Source organism: Nannobrachium achirus (genome assembly GCF_963921795.1).
Source record: "Nannobrachium achirus genome assembly, chromosome: 8".
NCBI classification, from domain to species: Eukaryota; Metazoa; Chordata; class Actinopteri; order Myctophiformes; family Myctophidae; genus Nannobrachium; species Nannobrachium achirus.
In genome coordinates this window covers 52,049,947-52,076,913 of record NC_137817.1, presented here as the reverse complement: position 1 = coordinate 52,076,913, position 26,967 = coordinate 52,049,947, and the positions used below count along the sequence as shown (strand labels likewise).

The window sequence follows — 26,967 nt, the reverse complement described above, 5'->3', positions numbered from 1 at the left end:
TACAAATATTCACTTTTAAAAACATATATTCAAAGAAAAAAAAAAGAAATCAAGTTTTTTCAAAAATAGCATAATGTACAAGCTCGCAGCGCAGCACTTGGTGCTACTATTGAAAAAAATAGCAGATAATAAGTTCACAGCGCAGCACCGAGTGCTGCGCTGTGAACTTGTATATCTGCAATTTCTTTCAATCGTTAAAGCATTAAATTATTTTAGGCCTAAAAGTCAACATGCAAATACTTTCTCCACCACCACCACCGATCTGTTTGTCCATCTACAGAAAAAGGCCGCCACCATGAGTACGGACGCCGAGATGGAGCAGTACGGCAAGGCCGCCATCTACCTCCGTAAGCCGGAGAAGGAGAGGATGGAGTCTCAGAGCAAGCCCTTCGATGCCAAGTCGGCAGCCTACGTGGCCGACAAGAAAGAGCTGTACCTCAAGGCTAAAATCATATCGAAGGATGGTGGCAAAGTCACCCTGGAAATCCTGGACAACGACGGAAAGCCTACCAAGGAGGTAGGTAGAGGTGGAGATGGATCTAAACTAATGTCACCTTCTTAAACTGAAATGCCTGGATCCCGAGGCTATCTGAAACTAATGGCCTTGGTAATTTCTTTGAGGAAAATTATATTTTTGCAGTCAGCTCTTCATGACACGTCTGTGGCCACCTCTGGTTAAAAAAAATCTCCCTAGTCAGTGTGACTTGGGCCAACATTGTGAATTTTAGGCAAAAAATAACCATTCCCACTGGGCACAATAACTATAAAGATAACTATAACTCTTTCACCGTTATTTTCTTTGATAGTTGGTCTAAAGAGACAGTGTTATTCTTATCGTATCATATAGTTTAGTTTTATATAGATCAGTTTGTTTTTATTTCTTCCTGAAAAAAAAATGTTTTTCATCAAGTTATACCCTGTGTGTGTGTGTGTGTGTGTGTGTGTGTGTGTGTGTGTGTGTGTGTGTGTGTGTGTGTGTGTGTGTGTGTGTGTGTGTGTGTGTGTGAGTGAGTGAGTGAGTGTGTGTGTGGTTACATAGTTAAACACTATGTAACCACAAAAAAACGACATAGGCCATTATTTTAAGAAGGTGACAATAAAATAGTGACTCAGTGCAATTGCAATTGCAAGACAATCTAAAGTTGTGTTCTTATTTTTTCAGGAAAGAACTGTGCCTGAGAAAGATGTCACCCCTATGAACCCTCCCAAGTATGACAAGATTGAGGACATGGCCATGATGACCCACCTCACTGAAGCCACCGTCCTGTATAACCTCAAAGAGCGTTATGCAGCATGGATGATCTACGTAAGGTTCCCTACATGCAAACCAACTCATATGGTTCTGAAATCAACTTGCTCATTGGTTGATGCCACTTGCAACAGTAATCCCAGCAGGGGTCATCATCATGCTGGTGGACATTTTCATCTAAACATTTTTTTTTTCCACGGACATAAAAAAAGAGGTAGCCCTGAATGACCATATAACAGGTCCATAACTTTGAGTGTATAGGTCCATTTGGTTTCAACTTCCATTTGTACAATCTCAGAGTTGTGGGGGGGCCTTGCAAAAAAAAAAAAAAAAAAAAAAAAAGATAATAACTGAGAACCACTTGCTGTTACCGTCATGTCACAAGTTACTATGAAAAGCTCCACTGGTTGTCCGTCAGTCCCTCCGTCTGTACAACACGTCACATCACATCACGTCATGTCACGCCACGTCACGTCACGTCACGTCATGTCACATCACATCACACTTTTGGCCCTACTCATGTCTCCGGCACCGTTGCCCCTATATGCCAAACTTTGCACACACACTCCTTGGCTGGCAAACCACAACCTCCGCACCTGATTTCTCACATGCCCCTCTTCTAGCGCCACCATGAGGCTGCGTGTATACATGCGATCTGACAGTCGCTTATCTCCTGATTAGGGAGTCTTACTGGTACAGTACAGGTCATACATATTCTGAAGAAAACCTGGAGACTTGACGTTTAGTAATTGGGTATTATGATCAAAATAAGACATTTTAAATGATGTGTAAAAAAGAAAATCTAAAATTTGCCACGGACAAGGCCAAGTCTTTTCCACGGACACATTTGATGACTCCTGAATCCCAGCTCTAGTGATCTGTTGTCCCAGATATGAGACTTGCTCAGTGCTATGTTGTGTGATGTTAATGTTCGCTCTCTCTCTTCTCCCCTTTCAGACCTACTCTGGCCTCTTCTGTGCCACTGTGAACCCCTACAAGTGGCTCCCAGTGTACGACCAGGAGGTTGTCAATGCCTACAGGGGCAAGAAGCGTATTGAAGCTCCACCCCACATCTTCTCTGTCTCTGACAACGCCTTCCAGTTCATGCTGATGGGTACGTACTCGGGATAATGTAAAACATACCGATGTTTCCTGTTGAGATTGGCAAATTTCACCCAGTTTTTTTTTTCATCTCACTCTGTTGTCTCTTGTCTGCTGACCTCACTCAGCAACGAAATAAACAGAAAATAAACAAAAATAAAAATAAAACAATTCACAGGAGGCAAGCAGTGATCACCCCATGATGTGCACTGCAATGTATAGTTTCAAATGCACTACATTGCAGGCGCTTTTTGAGAGTGAAAAAATAAGAAGACCCGTGTGACATGTGTGATCTGGGCAGCTTGCCCCAGGAAATGTGCCAATCTCAACAGGAAACATCGGGAGAGCGGGGTAAACTGAGACACTTTTTACATTTGCTCCCCTCTAGGCGAACTAAAAGATATATCAGTAAAAATGTACACATTTCCCAGTAATTTGGGATGTTTCCTAACAATGGAAGATATCAGAACATATTCAAGACAAAAGGCAGAAAAAATATGATTGTTTTAAAAAAAGTGGTCTTGTGTCTCAGTTTACCCCAGGACCGGGGTAAACTGAGACAGACCAGAGAAATCAACGGGGTAAAGTGATCCACTCACTTTTTTCACTTTAAAACTACCATAAAAACACAAAAACCCGGTTAACTGGGTTAAATATGCGCAATACAAAAATGTACATAGCAGACATTCTTTTAATAGGCTTTGTCCTGTCATTTCCACCCATGTGTCAAATAATGTGACACATGGGCAGAAGGAAAAAACTAAAAACCCTATAAAAAATTGATATAAGGGTTTACCAAACTTTCCTCAGTTGATCCTTATGTAATTTTTCCTGTAGAATCTATTTCTATAAAGTATATTGTTGTATTGTGCATAACTAATGAAATAATTAGCATATGTAATCAAATATGCTAATTATCTCATTAACTATGCACAATACAAAGAAATATATATCAAAAATGGATTCTACAGGGGAAAATACATCAGAATCAACTGAGACTAGTTTGGTACACCCTTTAATCAGGTTTTTACAGCTTTCTCCCTGTCTATCATGTTGGGATAATGTGAGATAGTGTCTCACTTTACCCCGAAGCAATTGTCTCACTTTACCCCACAGCCACATTTTGGGAAAAGGGATATTTTTTTATCAATTCAGGGTAATCTTCAGCTAGCATCTATCACATGGATTTATAAGTTGGTAGTTCATCAACATGTATGATATAAAATGTTCTCCCTGCATCAATTTGCTTTGACACAACAGCTGATTATGTTGACAGCAAGAAAATTTACTTTTACATGCAAAAAACACATTTTTGTGAAAAAAGCATGTTTTCTACAGCACTATCATGTCTCTCTTTTCATGACAAGTGGGAAATTCAAGGGGCTTGAAAATATAATGGTCACATGACCACAAATGTGTTCCATTGCCAAGATAAATGGAGCGTCTCAGTTTACCCGGTGTCTCAGTTTACCCCGCTCTCCCCTATCTCACTATAATGGTTTTGTGCCATATCCATGATTGATTGATTTCAGATACATGGTCAACTAAAATATTTTAAACCCCCCACGAAAGCCTGATGGCTTGTTTACATTGAAGTCCTTTTGTACTCAATTCATAGAAACATGAAATGACAAATATACACAGGACTATGCAAAAAAAAAAGAAAAAAAAATGGCTGGGATGTGATTAACATTTTTTATCTAATTAATTACAGGCTCTGTGATTGATTATTCGCAATTAATCGCATTTTAATCGCACATCGATATTTGACCTGAGAAGCATTTTTGTTTAAGTAAAACACATTTTGTTGTACGAGTGAATCAACGAGTGAGTTTTTTAAATCTAAATTTCGCATCCACTGGGCCAAGCAAAGCACTCTGATTGGCTACTTCTCCCTTTGCGTTTGTTGTCTCTTCTTGGTTGGTGCATCGCTATGATCGGTGTGCCCGAAACTGAAGGTTCTGTGGTGCAAAAACTATGTGCGATCAAAATGTGTTAATTTTTTTAATCGCGTTAATTTTCTGTAATTAATCAGTTAAAGTCCCAGCCTTAATATATATATATATATATATATATAATGGTTGGATGGGATTTGTGGAGCTGCCTCTGGTGTTGTAATTGTGGCTAATATAGTTTGCTTTACTTTATTTTAATTTTGTTTACAGACAGAGAGAACCAGTCTGTCCTGATCACGTAAGTTTCCCATCTACTAGACATAAAAAAGAAAGTTGTACACAAATTGACAAACTGCATTTCTTTGAACGTATGCTTTTCTAACCAGTGGAGAATCCGGTGCTGGAAAGACTGTGAACACCAAGCGTGTCATCCAGTACTTTGCAACAGCAGCTAGTAGCACTGGAGGTGGTGAGGGAGGCGGATCTAGTGGTAAAATCAAGGTATATATGTACAGGTTTTTAACTTTAACAAATATGTGTTTTCGAACATAAAGCATTTATATTCAATATAGTAGTAATTCAATTTAAAATAAGTCTGACCACATTTCTAAAACATTCTAGGGATCCCTTGAAGATCAGATTATTGCAGCCAATCCCTTGCTGGAGGCCTATGGTAATGCCAAGACCATTAGGAATGACAACTCCTCTCGCTTTGTAAGTGTAAACTAATGCCATTTTATGAGAACAACCTGCTCTTAATTCCACAGTGTAGAGAGGGATGCAACAATTTGTGTTATTGTATCAAACAGGGTAAATTCATCAGAATCCATTTCGGCGGAACCGGCAGACTGGCCAGTGCTGATATTGAGACATGTAAGTATGAAGTTCACAGATGATAAATTATATATGCCTTCAGTATTACATTTTGAGTTATGTAAATTATTAGTGTGGTTGCCCCTGCAGGGCAACTTAGCTACCATCATCTCCTAATGGAGCCGCGCTCCACAGTTTTGGTGGTACGCACTTGGGCCTACGTCAAATCCGGCTTCATCGGGACACGCATGTGTGCATTTTGCTAGGAGATATGTTATATTTAGTTTAATTTATATACATTTATTCATGAGTACATTTTCTCCATTGACATTGAAAATGTAACTTTTCACAAATATGGAGATGACTGACATCAAAGACCACACAAGACTGTCCATATGGGCTTTCCAAGATATGCAGCTTAATATTGAGGACAACAGTGATATCCATATATGGGCATAAAAGGGTCAAGGAGTGACACAGAGATGTCCATATATGGCTATTAATGTATTAGTCAATACATTTTCCCCATTGCCTTGAATGGGGAAAATTCACATGGTAAGAAATTCGCGTTACGGCAATCACACAATAGTCTAGTTACTATTATCAGGGTTTCCTGCAGCACTTTACAGGCCAGGCGCCCCGCCCGGCCAGAAAACCCCCCCGCCCCCCCAAGGGTATTACAAAAAAAAAAACTTTTTGGACCTCCAACAATGTACTAGGCATGATCGCGATCGCGAAATTGCATGTTTAACCCCCATACCAACCCTATCTTTCAAACATGGCAGCCATGTGAAGTTACTTGTGCCTCACTGGCAGGAGAGCAGAGCAGCGCATGCAGCTGCTTAATTGACGGTCGTTAACTTCTTTTGAAGTTCTCTGAGAGGCGAGCCTAGGTCAACTTGACAGTGACACAGCTGCACAGCGAGTCGTAGATTGCGTCGAGAGAGAGAGAGAGAGAGAGAGAGAGAGAGAGAGAGAGAGAGAGAGAGAGAGAGAGAGAGAGACCTCTTCTCATTTACTCACGACACAAGTAAAGTACAAATACCTGAAAATCTCCTTTGTACAGTATAAGTACAGTAGGCTACTTAAGTAAATCTACTTAGTTACTTTACACCAATGTTGTTGTTTTTTTACTGTGCTGTAGACTTCTATTTATATGGCATGAGTGCTGGTTGATTAACCTGGGGGAAAAAAACAAGTTACACTGTCCTGTGAAAAACGTAGTTATTCAATGTTGAATAAATGTGGATGATAGCATGTAGTTGTGTTTTCCGTCATCATGGGCACATTCATGTGTTTTTTACAGGGCAAAAATAAGAATTAATATTAAAAATTAAATGAATTAATTACTCGAATTCATTAATTAATTATCAAAAAATTTCGGCGCGCGATCCCCCCCCTGGTCAAGACTTTTTCCTGCAGGAAACCCTGATTATTATTGATGATGAGTTATGTACAACCCATATAGATCTGCTGGAGAAGTCCAGAGTGACCTACCAGCTTAGTGCAGAGAGAGGCTACCACATCTTCTTCCAGATGATGACCAACCATAAACCTGACATCATCGGTAAGTGGAACTACTGACGAACAGTGGTGGAAAAAGTACTCGCTACTTAAAGATGTGATGAAAAGGGGGCGGGACCGTATCAGCCTCTGCACAGAATGACTGCGTGCGTAGGCCTAGTTTTCTCCACCAGCCGAAAGCAGGCGGAGAGTATGTTTTCGCCCCTGTCTGTCCGTCCGTGCGTGCGTCCGTCCGTGCATCCGTCCGTCCTCCGAGTTTGTTACCTGCTAATCTCCGGCGCCGTTGGCCCGGTCGCTGCCAAAATGAGCACACACACTCCCTGGATGCGAATTCAGAACCTCTGCCCCACATTTTTCAAATGGCCCTGTTCTAGCGCCACCATGAGGCCGATGTTTGCAAAACACATTTCTGTACACTACTCCTACAGATTTTGTCCAAAGATCACGCACATCGGTAGACAGTATCTCTACAGTCATGTGATCGACATGGATCTGTCTGATTGTCCATATTCCATCCTGATTGGCTGAGATTGGCTTTCAAAGTTTGTAAGATTGGTCCATTTTGGACAAAATGCTTCAAATCACAAAAATGCAGAGTGCAATTAACATGAAATTGCGCACACACGTTCCCACTAGGCAGAGGAAGAAATGCCACTTAAATCTTTTGAAATCAGCCTCATGGTGGCGCTATAACAGGCCGATTCATGTTTTTTCCTATAACTCCACCGATCAGTTTCAAACTTTGTAAGCGCACTTCCTGGATGCCAATTCAGAACCTCTGCCCCACATTTTTCACATGGGCCTGTTCTAGCGCCACCAGGAGGCCAATTTGTGCAAAACTACCTTTTGGCCAGTACTCCAACAGATTTTGTCCAAAAATCACGCAAATCGGCAGACAGTATCTCTACAGTCATGTGATCGACATGGATCTGTCTGATTCTTCATATTCCATCCTGATTGGCTGAGATTGGCTTTCAAAGTTTGTAAGATTGGTCCGTTTTGGACAAAATGCCTCAAATCACAAACGCATAGTGCAATTAACATAACATCGCGCACACACATTCCCACTAGGCCGAGGAAGAAATGCCACTTCAAATTTTTTTCATGGTGGTGGCGCTATAACAGGCCAATTCGTGGTTTTACCTATAACTCCACCGATCAGTTTCAAACTTTCTAAGCGCACTCCCTATAGGCCAAGGAAAAACCCTTTCCTTGCATTTTTCACATCAGCTTTTTATAGCGCCACCAGGAGGCCGACTTATGTAAGACACATTTTTGGATATTACTCCTTCAGATTTTACCCAAAATGAACACAAATCAGTACACAGTATCTCTACAGTCATATGATCAAGACGGATCTGTCCCATATTAAATATTCCATCCTGATTGGCTAAGATTGGCCTCCAAACTTTGCTGGATTGATCCGTTTCGAACAAAATGCCTCAAATCAAACACAGCGTGCAATTGTAATTAAATTGTGCACGCACATTTGCAAAAGGCCAAGGAAGAAATTACACTACAAAATGTTCAAATCAGCCTCATGGTGGCGCCATGAAAGGTCTAAGGGGGCGTTCACACCAGGGTTATTTGGTCCGCTTAAAAGGGACCATGGTCCTCTTTCTCCTTTGGTCCGCTGGTGTGAACGTGCAAAGGGACCATGGTCCCTTTGTTTGGTCCGGACCATGGTCCTCTTGAAAAGGCAGGACTCGGTCCCCTTCCAAACGGACCATGGTCCGGTCCTCTGCTGGTGTGAACGGAGCCGGACTTTATAGAGGACCAAACTTATGTCTGATCAGCCTACTACATTCTGCATTGTGTGTTGTTCATTGAAAAACAATATGGAAAAAATAATAAACGACTACTCGTGAAGCAATTGTAAGTTCGGCTACAAGAGACAACACTCACCAATCTTTGTTAATTGCAGTTGTGAAGCTGGATTAATAATTAGTTCTAAAAGCATTAATTTCTTACGGGAATCATTATTGATATGACCCGACCGCTGATATGTCTTCATCACCTGCAGTAGGCTACACGTTAATAATTGTATCATCTCCTCTCCCTGTGAGCAGGCGCTGCGGTGTCTTGTTACATGGAAACTGGTTACCCATCGGTCGCTCTCCGAACACGGTGATCATTGTTTGTTTTGACACAAATACAGTCACAAATAAAAGTAAGGTCACCATCTTGTGTAGAACACAGGAGGAGGAGGCGGCGCGGCGGGCGCGCTGCGCGCACAACCTCCATCCAAACGACCACAACACAGAACAAAGTCAAACTTGGCTTTTCTTTCGAGGCATTAGGATTTTCGCTCTCTTTTCGCTCTCTCGCTGTTCCCTGAGGACAGGCGTGCACGAGTCAAACTCTTCACGTTGTTGCTGGGACGGCAGTATGTCCATGTCATCGGTGCGGTGCACAAAAATAACTGATTTAAAAGCTTACAACACTGTCCGAGTGTCCGATGCAAGGCTGTTGTTATGTTTCATGGCTAAATTAATCATGTGGTTAAAAAGAACAGATCTGCAAGCCAGCATCCCGTTACATTAATATGTTCTTTTTAAGCATGCGCCACCGCATATAAAGTTATGGCTCACACGCATATAGATTCAAATTCTGGGATTATACATTATTTTATTGTTTTTATTTAGGTTATTTATTCATTTAGCTTCACATTTCCAACCTGATAAGGATAGGAAATATCATTATGGACCCGTTGCTTCACTTGCTTGTAAAGAAAGAAAGAGACATACAGAGAGAGATTTTATGTGGAAACGGGGATGCTTATTATGTTCTCGCGTTCTTGCGCTATTTATTGTTAAATGAATCAAGGAGAAGGCTTTATACAGGCTATGTTTAGAAAGAGAGAGAGAGAGAGAGAGAGAGAGAGAGAGAGAGAGAGAGAGAGACCTCCACCCATCCATCGCTAATTACTGCCTGAAATGCGTGAGTTTCGCTTCTTTTAAAAAAAGAGATATAGGAAGCGGCTGTGATTAATAACACAAAATTAATTGGAATAGGCAGTGAAGTAATTTTCCATAGGATCGAATAGCCTATTCTGTCAATAGATCAACAGCCGCCTGTATGACCACGTGTCAGTTGTTTACATATTTGGTTCTTTTAACAAAAGTCCTGTGTGAACGCTAACCGGACCAAATTCAAAATGCAACAATGTAAATATTTGGTCCCTGATCCGGACCTTTTAAGCGGACTTTCGGTGAGAACGTGCCCTAAGATTGGTGAAGAACACATGCCACCCTTTTTACATTGGCCTATTATAGCACCACCAGGACGCCTGGCCTGGTGGAGACCTGTGCTCGGAAGAGCACTGCTTCTAGTTAGTAGTGAATGTATACTTTGTTCCTCGTACGAGGCCACGCACACACAAAATAGCCGATTTGTTGCACAGTTATATTCTGTTACCACACACACGCACGTAGAAGTGCTGAACAGTGAACAACAGCTCAACCGGGCTCCACGGTCGCTCCGGTTGCTTAGACTGATTAGACAGGACCCTGGATACTAATGTTTGACGGCTTGTTTGTCGAAAACGTGTTTTTTTTTTCCTGTAAATATGCCATGGAGTTGCAGAATCTTTTATCATTTTCACAGCTGCAACTGCTAGTTTAAATGTTTGTTATAACAATTCGCTTCTCACTGCGTCAGCTCTCAACAGTCAATGTAAAAGGACGACATTTATTGGCTTCAAATTGTCAAAAGTAAAAGTACTAAATGTTTGAAAATAGCAGATCTACAAGCTCACAATGTGTTGCAATGTGTTGTGAGCTTGTAGATCAGCTATTTTAATTTATATCTGTAAAGTAACTAGTAACTAAAGTACAATATTTGGATCCGAGTGGAGTGGAGTAGAAGTAAAAGTAGACTACTGGAAATTGGAAACACTCAAGCACAAATACCTCAAAATTATACTTAAGTACAGTACTTGCCATCAAGCCAACAGTGCCGGAGATTAGCGGTCCACAGGCGGACACACGGAGACAGCGTGCAATAAACAATGGGCCTGATTCATCAATCACTTTACGCCCATATTACGCCCATATTTTGATCGTACCGGCATGAATCTCACGCCAGTTTTTGCTTACATAAATATACCATATGGCAGATTTAGTCACTTTATTTACACTATACAGGCAGATTGATGTCACCCTGTTTTAATCCTGTTTAAATGAATCACTGACGATGCAGCGAGAACATAAATGAGTGAATAAAAACACAATGTCGCCCTGTTTTCGTCCCTTTTCAGAGATGTGTCTGATCACATCCAACCCCTACGACTTCCCTCTGATCAGCATGGGTGTGATCACTGTGGCCAGCATTGACGACAAGGCCGAGCTGGACGCTACTGACGTCAGTGAAAACAACATTATCATTTCATCTTTCTAATGCACACCACTCGCTGTGCTACTGCAGTCAGTGTTGTTTATTTAATGCAGGGGTCCTCAATGTTTTCAGGCCAAGGACCCCTTAGCTGAGAGAGAGATGAAGCAGGGACCCCCACTACATATTGTATAAAATTGTGTTGCAGATTACAAATGTTCATAGATTTCTTAAACAGCTCAGACTTGTTTGACAGCAATATCATCAGTTTATGTTGAATTAATGTGTATTTTCAGACATCACTTGTCTTGAACCGTCAATACTTATAGTCTGCTCTTCTTTTCCCTCTAATAGACACCAAACCTCTTTGCCAAAAATTGGCCGATCTACAAGCTCACAACGCCTTGCAGCGTGAGGCATACACTTGTAGATCTGCTATTTTTGGGCAATGTTTCTCTCAGAATAGGGATGCTGGGGTTCAAGTGCATGTAGAAAAACATCCTATCACATATTTTGGTGGCAGCCCTGTAGTAACTCTGAGGACCCCCTATAGAGGTTGAAGAGCCCTGATCTAATGGTTAATCTCTATCTTTCAAACGGCATCTCTGCTCATTGACATCAGGAAGCTATTGAAATCCTGGGCTTCAGCACCGACGAGAGGGCGTACATCTACAAGTTCACCGGTGCAGTGATGCATCATGGAGTCATGAAGTTCAAGCAGAAGCAGCGTGAGGAACAGGCTGAACCTGACGGCAATGAGGGTGAGCTGCACCTTTATTACTTGTGTGGCCTACTTGTGCACATGATGCAAGTTGGCACCTTGACAGAGTGCAGTTCTAGTTGATATTATGATGATTATTATTAGTAGTGTTATTATTATTTATCATTATCACAGAAGGTGAGCTGCATGAAAATAATGTGTACTTTTCCACATGTATTTTATTTACTTATATTCTAAATGATCTAAGCTAAATATCATTTTCAATATATTTCCATTACTTAATTGTTGATATTGTATTGTTTAGACTAACTCTACAGATTTGACGTGTAGACTATCTCTACCGACCATGTGGCTTAGGATAGGGTTAGTAATGGGGTCGGACCAACGCAATGTCGGAACCGTTTACCTTGCTTACTGTAAATTACTCTCTGGATTAAGAGTGTCTACTAAATGCCTTTTTGTAAATTGCAAATTGTATGAACATTTCAGAGGCTGACAAGATTGCCTACCTGATGGGTCTGAACTCAGCAGACATGCTTAAAGCATACTGCTACCCCAGAGTGAAAGTGGGAAACGAGTTTGTCACTAAGGGACAGACTGTGCCACAGGTGAGTAATTTACATGATTAGTAGTGATTCTGCAGTGTGTATAGTTTCAATGTACATATTATCGATGTTTTGAGATTATACTGACTGATGATCGGTTCTTGGTTGACCTATGATCCTATAGATTACTATTGCTATGCATTTGATGTATAACTCGTGTTTTCCTTGCTTATTGTTAATTATTCTGGATTAAGAGTGTCCTAAATCGTTTCTATGTCCTTAGGTCAACAACTCAGTCAGTGCCTTGGCCAAGTCCATCTATGAGAAGGAGTTCTTATGGATGGTCATCAGGATCAACGAGCAGCTGGACACCAAGCAGGCGAGAAACTACTACATTGGAGTGCTGGACATCGCCGGTTTTGAAATCTTTGATGTAAGTATGGACTTGTTTTAAATGGGAGACAAATAAATTTTGTCACAATTACAAGAGACTGCAAACTAATTTCGCCCCCCCCCCCCCCCCACACACACACACACTCACAGTTCAACACCCTGGAGCAGCTGTGCATCAACTTCACCAATGAGAAACTGCAACAGTTCTTCAACCACACCATGTTTGTTCTGGAGCAAGAGGAGTACATGAAGGAGGGAATTCCCTGGGATCTTGTTGACTTTGGCATGGACTTGGCTGTCTGCATTGAGCTCATTGAGAAGGTATACAATTATTAGTATATTTGTATGTGTTATCTTGGACTTGGCTGACTGCATTGTGCTCACTGAGAAGGTATACAATTATGTTGCGCTTTAATGGACATGATGTTAATATCATGTTTTTGGTGATTTATTTGTCTCTTGTGTCTCCTTTACAAAGCCCCTGGGCATCTTCTCCATCCTTGAAGAGCAGTGCATGTTCCCAAAGGCTACGGACAAATCCTTCGCCGAGAAGTTGATTGACCAGCATCTTGGGAAGAACAAGGCCTTTGAGAAGCCGAAACCGGCCAAGGGCAAAGGCGAGGCCCACTTCTCCCTGGTCCACTACGCTGGAACCGTGGACTACAGCATCACAGGCTGGCTGGATAAGAACAAGGACCCGCTCAACGACTCTGTGGTGCAGCTGTACCAGAAGTCTTCAATTAAACTGCTGTCCGTGTTCTATCCTCCTCCTGAGCCTGAAGGTATGTTTATTCATAATAATAATAATATGTGGTATTTCTTATTAATATGAATATAATATATACAGCGCACACGCACAGGTGCACTGTCATACCTGTGCAACCGTGTGTTTGGGAGGTAGGGGTCTACGACCACTCCCTGGTAAAATAAACGGAAGAGGTGCAGGTTCTCTCAGTTCAGCGATGCATATGCCCCAGAGCCGATGGAGGCATATACCGTTCTATGTCTATGGTCTGTGGGACGGGAGGCTCTCTCCATTCCGCCACTCCGAAATTGACTTCTTATTGTCGGAGTGGCGACACTCCCATAGGGGTTAAGTTTAGGGTTAGGGTTAGAGATAGGGTTAGTGTCGGAATGGAGACATGTCGGAAAGGAGACATGTCGGAGTGGAGAGATGCACCCCTGTGGGACAATCCACTAAGTTTTGAGGCTGTAGCATGCTGGGATCTGGAGTTATGGCTGTTTAAGCCCCCAGCCAAACCCCAGACAATAGGAAAGCAGAGGGCATGGAGCTTCAGCAATCACAGCCGGTCCCTATCGGACGTCTAAAAGAGCACCCACCAACTTTGGGGCCTTTGGGATGCTGGGAACCGGAGTCATGGCTGTTTAAACCCCAGCCTTACGTTTGTGACCTTCATTTTACTAACTAATGATGACTCATGATTCTGTTGTGGTTGCACCGGGTGCCACTCTTCCCTACAGTTCGCCTCCCCGTTCCGTTCCTCTGTAACACTGGACCGCAATGGAAACAAGCCAGCGGGCTCCCATTTGTTGAAGAGAGATACTTTTTTCCAAATACAGAGCTTCAGCTAATAAAGTAGGCTAAGTACATGTAACTACAACAATTCAAAAAGACCTACATGTGAAATTACCGCAATGGAAACGCGCTGATGCGGCAGCTTCAGAAACAAGACGTTTTTTTTTTATTAATTTGACATGGACATCACAATAACATTGGACGAACCAGATGCAGTGAATATAGCACACATGCTATATTTTCCTCACCTGATGGTTTTATTGCTTTGTATTGCTGACCTACATTTAACAGACAAGCTTCATACCTCATTGAATTGGTGAATTCAGCATTGCGTGATGCCTGTGTGAAATACGCTCACATTCACGCTGTGAATCTGTGTGTATGTGCGTGTGTGTGTGTGTGTGTGTGTGTGTGTGTGTGTGTGTGTGTGTGTGTGTGCGCGCGCGACAGAGGAACGGAACGGGGAGGCGGGGGAAGGGGGGGAACTACGCAAACTGGTGTAGGGAAGAGTGGCATGACAAGAATAAGAAGACTCATGATTCTAACAAATATAAACAAATAATACGTTTTGTATAACTAATGATAACTCATGATTCTGAATAATATAAACAGCTGCAGGCGGCGGCGGAAAAAAGAAGAAGGGTGGCTCTATGCAGACTGTGTCTAGTGCTTTCAGGGTAAGACTATTCATTATTATCAACATTATTATATTATTGTATTCCTTCATTCCTTAATATAGTATGTTTTAGAAAGATCTAAATCTCCAAAGTAAGCAGTATCTAAAGAGTTCAAATAAGTGTAGTGGAGGATATTAATATTGTATCACTTTGTACTAATAATTTACTGTAAGCCTAATTAAATTGTCTCTCTTATGTCTCAATAGGCAAACTTGGCGTTGCTGATGACCAACTTGCATCGCACGCATCCTCACTTTGTGCGTTGCCTGATTCCCAACGAGACCAAGACTCCTGGTAAACACACGCACGCGCGCACACGCACACACACACACACACACACACACACACACACATATATATATATTCCCAACGAGTTATAGACTGCAGGTAAACACAGAAAATAAACATTAAAACGATAGAAAATAAACATTTAAACGATGATTGTGAGGTGGCCATTTAATGCTACTTTGGCCAATGTGTAACTATTTTATCTTAATAATAATGAACCAGTGTGTAACCATAACTTTTAATCTTTACATACAGGCTTAATGGAGAACTTCCTGGTTATCCATCAGCTGAGGTGTAATGGTGTGCTGGAGGGCATCAGGATCTGCAGAAAGGGCTTCCCTAGCAGAATCCCATATGCTGACTTCAAGCAGAGGTATCAATTCCTTTTCCCTGCAGCAGCTTTTAGTCACACACCGAATAACGAGGCACGCAAAATGACCATCAACTTCTACAAAACAGGTACAAAGTACTGAATGCAAGCGCATGTCCAGAAGGCGCGTTCATGGACAACAAGAAAGCCTCAGAGAAGCTGCTCGCATCGCTTCCCGTCCCTGTTGATGAGTACAAGTTTGGACACACCAAGGTAAACACACTGTGAACCTGGTTTAACTTTATCCAGAGAGGTCTAAAAGTTGTTTAGTTAGATTGATTGTAACATTGTGTTCAGGTTGTTTAGTTACAGTGTTACGGTTGTTTAGTTACATTGTTTGTAACATTGTATTCAGGTGTTTAGTTCCAGTTTTTGTAACATTGTGTTCAGGTGTTCTTCAAAGCTGGTCTACTGGGTGTCCTTGAGGAGATGCGAGATGAGAAGCTGTTTGCTCTGGTCACCATGACTCAGGCTCTCGCACGAGGTTTCCTCATGAGGAAGGAGTTTGTGAAGATGATGGAAAGGAGGTACTTTGAAAACATCCTTTATTCAATATTTAGTGTCATTTGTAACACTTATTGTTCAATACGATGTTGTTATAACGTCAAACCACAATAATAACGCCACACTTCTTCCATAACTGTCCACAATCATGACACACTTCGACCGTTTTTCCCACAGAGAGGCCGTTTTCACCATCCAATACAACGTCCGGTCGTTCATGAACGTCAAACACTGGCCATGGATGAAGGTCTACTACAAGATCAAGCCTCTCCTGCAGAGTGCTGAGATGGAGAAGGAACTATCAAACATGAAGGAGAACTACGACAAGATGACCACTGACCTGGCCGCTGCCCTGGCCAAAAAGAAGGAGCTGGAAGAGAAGCTGGTGGCGATGACCCAGGAGAGAAACAACCTCCAGACGGCAGCTTCATCAGTGAGTTCATCAATACTTTTTTCTCTGCAGATTCCTAGGGGGGACTCATATTACAATTCACTCCCTCAGATCGCGAAGCTGTGCTTGTTCACACCATGCTCCATAAGGTCGTGTTCAGACATTAGAGGCTTGTGCATCTAATGTCTGTCGGAGGCTTAAGAGTCTGTACCCCTCCAACGGGCAACTGCAAAAGTATATCTCTACCAGAACAAATGCTGACGTGTTTCCTTCCTCGTGTTTTTTTCCCTTTACTTTTTTCGTTGACCTCAAGGGAGACGAGGCTCTGAACGATGCCGAGGAGAGATGCGAGGGTCTTATTAAAAGTAAGATCCAGTTGGAGGCAAAGCTCAAAGAGACGACGGAGAGACTGGAGGACGAGGAGGAAATCAATGCTGAGCTGACCGCCAAAAAGCGGAAGCTGGAGGATGAATGCTCTGAGCTCAAGAAGGACATCGATGACCTGGAGCTCACCTTGGCCAAAGTGGAGAAAGAGAAGCACGCCACTGAAAACAAGGTACAACATTATACACTCTAGCTGTAAAGTTATAGAACAATGATGATCCATTCACCATAATACACTGTAGCTGTCTTATCAAGCTACAGAACAACAACGATCCATTCCTTCATGTTATTTAGGTTAAGAACCTGACTGAGGAGATGGCCTCCCAAGATGAAGGTCTTGCTAAGCTGACCAAGGAGAAGAAGGCACTCCAAGAGGCCCATCAGCAGACCCTGGATGACCTGCAGGCAGAGGAGGACAAAGTCAACACTCTGACCAAGGCCAAGACCAAGCTGGAGCAGCAAGTTGACGACGTGGGTTCATCAAGTCAACAGGATGTTTTGAACTTATACAGTAGATGTTTTTTTATTGTAACCGAATAACGAGACACATATGTTGTTTTGCAGTTGGAGGGTTCTCTGGAGCAAGAGAAGAAGCTCCGCATGGACCTGGAGAGAACCAAGAGAAAGCTTGAAGGTGATCTGAAACTGGCCCAGGAGAACGTCATGGATCTGGAGAACGACAAGCAGCAGTCTGAAGAGAAGATAAAGAAGTAACGTGGACCAACAATATGAATAATTAATAATAATAATTCATATTGATAATATTATGAAATGACATGGAGAGGACAAAAAACATCCATTAAAATATGCTGTGCTGTAATCTACAGGAAGGACTTTGAAGTCAGCCAGCTTCTGAGTAAGATTGAGGATGAACAATCGTTGGGGGCTCAGCTGCAGAAGAAGATCAAAGAACTCCAGGTATTTATTTTTCTTCTTCTTTAAAATCACAATGATGATAAGTGTAAATTAGGAATTTAATATACGTCCATTCATTTGTAAAGGCTCGTATTGAAGAACTGGAGGAGGAGATCGAGGCGGAGCGGGCCGCTCGCGCCAAGGTGGAGAAGCAGAGAGCCGACCTCTCCAGGGAACTGGAGGAGATCAGCGAGAGGCTGGAGGAGGCCGGTGGAGCCACCGCCGCTCAGGTAGAGATGAACAAGAAGCGCGAGGCCGAGTTCCAGAAGCTGCGTCGCGACCTGGAAGAGTCCACGCTGCAGCACGAGGCCACCGCCTCCGCTCTCCGCAAGAAGCAAGCGGACAGCGTAGCGGAGCTGGGCGAACAGATCGACAACCTCCAGAGAGTCAAGCAGAAACTTGAGAAGGAGAAGAGTGAATACAAGATGGAGATCGATGACCTGTCCAGCAACATGGAGGCTGTCGCTAAGGCGAAGGTACGAAGGAATGCCTTTCTATCGTATCATTCTCGAGATGACAATGACGCCCCTGATTACAGTAAAGTGGGCAGTAACCATCAATTGCAAACTCTGAATGTCAATTTCTTAACCACTTAAATCCCAGCATTCATATTGTGGGAATGCGTCGAGTGGCATTACTGTTCAAACCAAAGCAATGAGACAATCAGGAAAGAAACAATGATTGAGTATGTCCAACGTTCATTTCCAGGGAAATCTTGAGAAGATGTGCCGCACCCTTGAGGACCAACTTAGTGAAATCAAGTCCAAGAGTGATGAGAACGTTCGCCAGATCAATGATGTTGGAGCTCAGAGAGCGAGACTGTTGACAGAGAATGGTAAATGTCCATTTTAAAAGTCTACTTTGTCTACATGGTTTGTCGATGGTACTTGAGTAAATTGGCATTATTAGACATAATGCTTTGATCAACAGTTATCCTGATACTGAGATTTCTTTTAAATGTTTGAAACATATAATTCAAATTTCCAAATAGGTGAGTTTGCTCGTCAACTAGAGGAGAAGGAAGCACTCGTCTCTCAGCTCACCAGAGGCAAGCAGGCCTTCACCCAGCAGATTGAGGAGTTGAAGAGACTCATTGAAGAGGAGGTTAAGGTAAGGAGCAATTGTTGTTTAATTTATTTTGTTGTCTAGTTTATTTATTTTTTATTTCATCCAGCTGACGTTATTTTGGCCATTTTCCTTTTGACAGGCAAAGAATGCCCTTGCCCATGCTGTGCAATCAGCTCGCCATGACTGTGACCTTCTGAGGGAGCAGTTTGAGGAAGAACAGGAAGCCAAGGCAGAGCTGCAGCGTGGAATGTCCAAGGCCAACGCTGAGGTGTCTCAGTGGAGGGCCAAGTATGAGACTGATGCTGTCCAACGCACTGAGGAGCTGGAGGAGGCCAAGTAAGTCATCAGTGTTTTTTTATCACACCGTACCACTAACACCGTACAACATATTGCTTATAAAATTTGATTTCATTCAACACTGATCAACAGGAAGAAGTTGGCCCAGCGTCTTCAGGAGGCAGAGGAGCAAATCGAGGCTGTGAATTCCAAGTGCGCCTCTCTGGAGAAGACCAAGCAGAGACTCCAGGGTGAAGTGGAAGACCTCATGATTGATGTGGAGAGAGCCAACGGTTTAGCCGCCAACCTAGACAAGAAACAGAGGAACTTCGATAAGGTGCTTTGACATTCATTAGTTTAAAACCCAAATACTGCTTACCTCCTTAAAGTGGGCTAAATGACACGTAATTACAAATGCTGCGCAGGTCCTGGCGGAATGGAAGCAGAAACATGAAGAGGGTGTAGCAGAGTTGGAGGGGGCTCAGAAAGAGGCTCGTTCTCTCGGCACTGAGCTGTTCAAGATGAAGAACTCCTATGAGGAGTCTCTGGACCAACTGGAGACCATGAAGCGTGAAAACAAGAATCTGCAACGTAGGTTTTCTCCACATCATTCTTTTAAATAACAGTTAAAAACAGATCAAATGTGGATCAGGCTAAAACTATATTTCGATGGAAATTCAAAATTGCTGCTATTCATTATTTTTCAGAGGAGATCTCAGACCTGACTGAACAGATCGGCGAGACTGGAAAGAGCATCCATGAGCTGGAGAAGTCCAAGAAACAGGTGGAGACGGAGAAGTCAGAGATCCAGACAGCCCTAGAGGAAGCCGAGGTAAAACCTAGATGAACAACACACTTGTCTATATTTTAAGTTTCTTTCAACATGTTTTATATTCCAACAGCGTAGCAGTATATGATCTATGTTACATTAAAAGGTTCCACAGCACTTTGATCCTGTGTTACATTTCAGGGTACTCTGGAGCACGAGGAAGGCAAGATCCTCCGTGTGCAGCTGGAGCTCAACCAGATCAAGGGTGAGGTGGACAGGAAGCTGGCGGAGAAGGACGAGGAGATGGAGCAGATCAAGAGGAACAGCCAGAGGGTGACGGACTCCATGCAGAGCACTCTGGACGCTGAGGTCAGGAGCAGGAACGATGCCCTGAGGATCAAGAAGAAGATGGAGGGAGACCTGAACGAGTTGGAGGTCCAGCTGAGCCATGCCAACCGCCAGGCTGCCGAGGCCCAGAAGCAGCTGAGGAATGTCCAGGGACAGCTCAAGGTGCGAAACAGTAATCATGTTCAAACAATGGAACTGCTCTTGAACGAGTTGCATTTTCATGTTTCTTTTAACGTGACCACGTCAAATGTGATTTATTTCAGGATGCCCAACTGCACCTTGACGATGCTCTCAGAGCTCAGGAAGACGTGAAGGAGCAAGGCGCCATGGTGGAACGTAGAAACGGCCTCATGGTGGCTGAGATTGAGGAGCTGAGAGTGGCTCTGGAACAGACGGAGAGAGGCCGCAAATTGGCTGAGCAAGAACTGGTGGACGCTACTGAGCGCGCTGGACTGTTGCACTCTCAGGTATGCAAGTCAATAGAAAACATTCAGTGTTCAGAATGAAACAAGTTTTTCATCATGCTTACTCACCCTGTTCAACTGAATCTTCAATTTAGAACACAAGCCTTTTGAACACCAAGAAGAAGCTGGAAACAGACCTGCTCCAGGTCCAAGGTGAAGTGGACGACAGCGTTCAAGAAGCAAGGAATGCTGAGGAGAAGGCCAAGAAAGCCATCACTGATGTGAGTTAGGATGCCTTACCCTTATGCTTATCTATTAGATATCATCATGCTTCACATTGACATACAATGCGATGCAACAATGACTTTCCAGGCTGCCATGATGGCCGAGGAGCTGAAGAAAGAACAGGACACCAGTTCTCACCTGGAGAGGATGAAAAAGAACTTGGAGGTCACTGTCAAGGACCTGCAGCACCGTCTGGACGAGGCTGAGAACCTGGCCATGAAGGGAGGCAAGAAGCAGCTCCAGAAACTGGAGGGCAGGGTGAGGTGTATTTACTTTAACACAGCTTATTGTCTGAATTAAGAAGAAATATAACCTCATAACGTATTATTCAACTGTGAAGGTGCGTGAGCTGGAAGCAGAGGTTGATGCTGCACAGAGGGGCGGAGCGGACGCCATTAAAGGTGTGCGCAAGTACGAGAGGAGAGTGAAGGAGCTGACATACCAGGTACTGTTACACCATGTTCACTTTAATTACCATCATCATGCCTCTGACAAAATGAATAGATTGGACGTTAACAACTAACGTTATGAATTCACTCTCACTACAGACTGAAGAGGACAAGAAGAATCTCGCAAGGCTTCAGGATCTGGTGGACAAGCTGCAGCTGAAGGTGAAGGGCTACAAGAGGCAGGCGGAGGAAGCGGTAAGATTAACACAACTGCTTTTTTTTCTGGCTCTTTCATGTGGTCCCAAGGCACCCATGGACATACTGCCACATGGGCTATACTTTATTAGCCACAAACAAAATTTACAATTTCATGAAATTGTCTTCCTTTGGACTATATTTGCTAGATGCTCTTTTCACAAGGCTTTGAACCATCTCTATCATGTTGCAGGAGGAGGCAGCCAACGTCCACCTGACCAAGTGCAGAAAGATTCAGCATGAACTGGAGGAGGCAGAAGAGCGCGCCGACATCGCTGAGTCCCAGGTCAACAAGATGAGAACTAAGAGTCGTGACGCCAAGGTAAAAATACATGTGCAACATGAAGGTTTATTAACTCTAAGTGCCAGTCTTAAAACATCATCTAAGTGTTTCTTTACTAACCTTGAAGATCCTTTTTTTTATGCAAATGTAAACAACGGAGGTGACGTTCTTGTCTATTCTTTCCGCTGGAAAAATAACATTGTATCCACGATCATCCGGTCTTTAGTTAGGGTACGTAGAAAAAAAGCTTTTTTTGACCAAAAAAATTCACCTGGGAAAAGATTCTGAGACTTTTCTACCAAAAAACAAATACATGGAGGCGGACGGACCGTGGATTTCCGATTGACGTCATTTCACGTTGCCTTCTGGGTATTGAGGTCCTGGTATCACTTACGGGTGCGGAGGAGCGCTCGCTATCATAATCCAATGTAATATTTAGTTTTTTCTAGAATCTCGTCTTTGGCGGTGTGGACATTGACGAGATTTTTCGTCATTGGCATTGAATGAGTTGTGAGAGGATTATCTTTAACTGAGACTGAACTAAAGATTATTGATTATTGATTATAACAGTATTTTCTATTTTTTTTACAGGGAAAAGATGCAGAATAAGTTCTCCAATTCAAGTCACCATAAAAAGTCATAAAATATGACACAATAAAGGTGCCAGCAAAATCATTTTGTTGTTTCTTGTAGTCATTGCCTCGTCAATCACTTTATTGTCAGGTTTGTCAGTATTCTGGTTCCAACTCACATGTCCACTATAGGCCTATACTTTAATTTTGTAAACCCATTTAAAAGATAAATACATGTGAAATTCATATATTTTTTTAACCACTCAAATTGGCTTCTATTGGTGGTTAATATGATCCCTGTCTGTAGAACCAGCCACACATATATGGGCTGTCTTGGCCATATATGGATGTGGCCGATGTGGCCTCCATATGGGCATTCCCATATGAAGTCCTGTTACAGTATATATGGGCTTAACTCCATATATGGGCATAAAAGGGATTCTGTTAGTGTGCTTCCCCTGACATCACAGTGATGTCAGAGCGGCAAACCTTTAGACCGTAAAAGTCAGCATGTGCCGTTTCACATACTAAACTGCGACCTTCAGGCGCACTTATTGCTTTACAGGGACTTTAAATAACAGTAACAAGATGCAACACAGCATGATTTATTTGTCATTAGCATTGATTAGACAGGCTGTTTTGGGGTGAAATGTCTGGTATTCAATAAACCACACTATCACACCAGAATATGATTTTTAAGCACCATGAATTATGAACGTCCTTGTTGGCACAACTTGGCAGCAATTTGCTGTCATCTTTTCAAATGTCTATAAACCGTCCCGCACAAAATATTTAGGAGCTGTTATACTATTTTTTAATTATTTCATAGACTCTTCACAGACTTCAACTAGAAGCAGTGCTCTTCCGAGCACAGGTCTCCACCAGGTCACGTATTAGTTATTGTGGCCTCCTGGCGGCGCTAAATGTGAAAAGGGTGCCATGTCTTCTTTGGCCTTTGACACTGCATGCATGATTTGAGGCATTTTGATCCAAAAAATATTTTGGAAAAAGTCGACCTGCTGGTGGCGCTATAACAGGCCAATATGAAAAGAGTGTAATTTGTTCCTTGACCTAGTGGGAATGTGCGTGCAGTTCATGATTTAAGTAATTTTGTTCAAAATTTACCAATCCTGCAAACTTCGGAAGCCAATGTTAGCCAATTAGGATGGAATATGAAATATCTGACAGATCCGTCTTGATCACATGACTATAGAGATACTGTGTACTGATTTGCATGATTTTTGGATAAAATCTAAAGGAATAATTGGAAAAGATGTGTTTTACATAAGTTGGCCGCCTGATGGCGCTATAAAAGGCAGATATGAAAAATGCTGGGGAAAGCATTTTCCTTGGCCTCTAGGGAGTGCACATAAAAAGTTTACACTGATCAGTAGAAACAAATAGGGCTGTTACAGCGCCACCATGAGGCTGATTTGATTTCTTAAGTGGCATTTATTCCTATGCCTATTGGGAATGTGCATGCACAATTTCACCAAAATCGCACACTGCGTTCATGATTCAGGCATTTTATTCAAAATGGACCAATCCTGCATACTGTCTACCAATTTGTGTGATTATTGGACAAAATCTGTAGGAGTACTGGCCAAAAGTTGGTTTTGCAAATATCGGCCTCCTGGTGGCGCTAGAACAGGCCCATGTGAAACATTTGGGGCAGAGGGAGTGTGTGTGCACAGTTTGGCAGCGACCAGACCAACGGCGCCGGAGATTAGCTGGTAACAAACTGGATGAACGGACACACGGACGGAGGCGAAAACCCCAATATTTGTATCTGCTTGATTTGTGTCTGCTTGATTTGATTGGCAAGCTGTGACAATCTTGGATTGTATCAGCTATGTGAGGGAGGCTTTGTGTGAAATGCATAACATAGTCTGTAAATCATTTCACGCTGATATTATGTGAGCCGTGTTTTTATTGACTGACATTATCATAATAATGATAATAATACACTATTTGTATAGCAGCTTTCATGACATGAAATGCAGCTCAAAGTGCTTTACAGAGCAAAAGTGAAGCACAAGTGCTTAACAGAAAAGTACAGTATAGGCTGCAGGTCCCCCCAAAAAAGATTTTACTCCAAAGCTTTTGAGGTTTAGCTATTTGAAAATAGCATATTGTGACATGTATATCTGCTATTTTCAACGACAAAATATATTGGGGAAAAGAAAAGTTAGAATTGTTTTGAATATTTTGGAAACATTTTACCAACACAAATCTTGTATGGGGTGAAACGGTGTCATCTAGTGGTTGAAGGGCAGTACAATTTCTGAAGTGTAGTCATTGCTTATTTTGGGCTTTGCTTCCTACTGTGTTTCTTTTCAACATGTTCTTGACAAGGACCCCAAATTATCATGGATCATGATGCTCCACTGAGTGACTGAAGCTCTCTGGGAGTATTGTATTTCTCAGCAGCATGGCTGCAGCTCAGCAACACTGTTTGCAGCTGTTTGGACAAGCTTATGCACATAAGCTTGAGAAACTCAACAAGTGTTTCAGGATACACAGGGGCATTGTATATCTGCTATTTTTCAATATTTAACGCATAAAATAATAATACACTATAATGTGTACCCGTTCTATTATTTTATAACTTCAGCTATTGAAGTAGCAGATCTACGCGCTCGCAACAAGCTTGTAGATCTGCTATTTTTGAAAAGTCTTGAAAATGTGTGCATGTATTTAAGCGAACATTTGTAACTCACATTTTGCTTCTGGGGGCTCCCTGGAACTAACTTTTCGGGGTCCTTCACATGAAAAAGTTTTAGCACCACTGAAAATAGCAGATCTACAAGCTTGCACTGTGAGCTTGTATATCTGCTATACCCCTGAGGATACAGATCAAGGATACAGGAAGTGTTGTATTCTCCATATGTTGCAAATGGCAACTATCACACAGGTTATACTGAACAAAAATGTGCCAATGCCTTATCTCTTGGCTTGGTCATTGCTGAAATCTGCAGGCCTCTCTCACTTATGGACATAACCAAGGCACGTAAATATTAACACAAGCTGTTTACAATTGCAAACAATTACAAACTTGTAATCAAGTTGCAATTAGAAAGAGCTTTCCAAGCACTGCTGGCATCATCTACATTAACGTCTCCAGTCACAACGGTTTTGCATTTAGATGTTAAAGGTAGGGTAAGTGATTTCATTTAATTTAAATAACAAAATGGGTCTATGTTCTGATAGTACTAGTTACTTTAGTGTTAGAGTGAAGAAAAGTAGCGGTCCAAAGTGCGTTTTTTTTTTCTCTTCATTGTTTTACCCCTATGACACCTCCGGGATTGCTGAATGTAACGCTGGCGAGAATGTCTTTCGGAGATCGTAGGTCGCTCAAATATAGATATCAATCGATTCTGGACAACCTCAGGTTTCCAATGGGAATGCTACCTTGTCGGGAAGGGGGCCAAATACATAATGATTAAAAGTTAGACAACACTTTGGAGAGGGGAAAAACAAAACGTTTTCTAAATAGTCCCTTGAGCTGTCCCATCAATATATGTGAATGGAAATGGGTTACATGGATACCTACACTCCTCCCCTGTACAGACATACCAAATGTATGTCAACATCATGCCGTTTTTGGCAAGAACCATGCTGTTTTGTGCATGCAGTACAAATAGGTAGTTCCACACTCCGGGACACGATGGGGTCCTCTGTGGGATGAACCTCACTGGCTCTGTCTGCAGTGGCTGTGCGACTCCTCCCTCTGGTATGGTGTCGTTGGCGAAGAGCTGGTTTGTGGCGGCCTGGACCTAGTAATTTCCCCCGTTTGTTGCGGCCGGCTGGCTCTGCAACTGGTTCTTCCAAGACGATAATCTCCTGTGTTGTTTGGGTCCATGGACGGCTCTCATCTACTGTTCCAGGATCAGTAGATGAGATCCTCCCCCGGTGGCACCTGGGCGGCTGCAAGATTTACGGCCCTCCCTGTACGGACAGCTCGGCTGTGGCGATCCCCCACACGGCCTGTCTTCTAAATCCTTACGCGATCCCTGACTTTGGTCAGAGACTACAATGATTTGAAACTGTTCAACTTTATAGCTCTTCCCACTTTGTGGATTACCACAGGCCTGTAACCAGATTTAGATTCTGACAAAACTCATGAAGGGTCTAATGTTCGAATGAAAAATGACTAAATGTGCCTTTCTGGATTTGTTGAAATGCGTACATAACAATACAAAACGCTTCCGTTGAGACAATACAATGTCTCCACGATATGCCTTTTCAGATATATTGTATATATCGTGATACAATGGAAAAAGTTCCTGTTGAATTGTTAATATAGAGATTTATTGCAGAATTCATTTAAACCTACAATTTGGTCTAAATCAGTAGTTCTCATTTAAAATGTCAAGGTCTCCCCTTAACTATGACAGTATACAGATGAAAAAACAAATAAATAAAATTGTGATAAGATTGTGTATCGTGATACAGCTTGGAAGAATATTGTGATATTGTATGTTTCCATATCGCCCAGCCCTAGTTGTCAGTAGGTAAACCTCCCCGGCTTGCTCTTTGGCAAAGCTCTGATCTACTCTCATCTGAACCCTCAGCTTAAAATTAGTTCATCTCACACTAACTAGACATGAAACACAGGCTTAAAGGTCCCATAACCTTCTAAGCACACCACCATTTGCAGTAGGTTTTAAATCTATGGA

General features: G+C 42.4%; 1 pseudogene across 1 annotated transcript; it reads left to right on the top strand.

Moving 5' to 3' along the window:
• The first annotated feature begins 295 nt into the window (after positions 1 to 295).
• Positions 296 to 20,146, top strand: LOC308290325 (myosin heavy chain, fast skeletal muscle-like; annotated as a pseudogene). Its single transcript has 32 exons — positions 296 to 517; positions 1,163 to 1,306; positions 2,207 to 2,363; positions 4,516 to 4,543; positions 4,632 to 4,746; positions 4,867 to 4,959; positions 5,055 to 5,118; positions 6,527 to 6,625; positions 10,841 to 10,944; positions 11,537 to 11,675; positions 12,125 to 12,243; positions 12,464 to 12,613; positions 12,724 to 12,894; positions 13,052 to 13,355; positions 14,723 to 14,787; positions 14,994 to 15,081; positions 15,331 to 15,448; positions 15,535 to 15,658; positions 15,836 to 15,972; positions 16,127 to 16,382; positions 16,654 to 16,896; positions 17,019 to 17,195; positions 17,289 to 17,434; positions 17,552 to 17,642; positions 17,726 to 18,115; positions 18,348 to 18,474; positions 18,631 to 18,749; positions 18,847 to 19,043; positions 19,137 to 19,320; positions 19,409 to 19,574; positions 19,691 to 19,815; positions 19,954 to 20,146. The product of its transcript is annotated as a myosin heavy chain, fast skeletal muscle-like (transcript).
• The last annotated feature ends 6,821 nt before the right edge of the window (positions 20,147 to 26,967 follow it).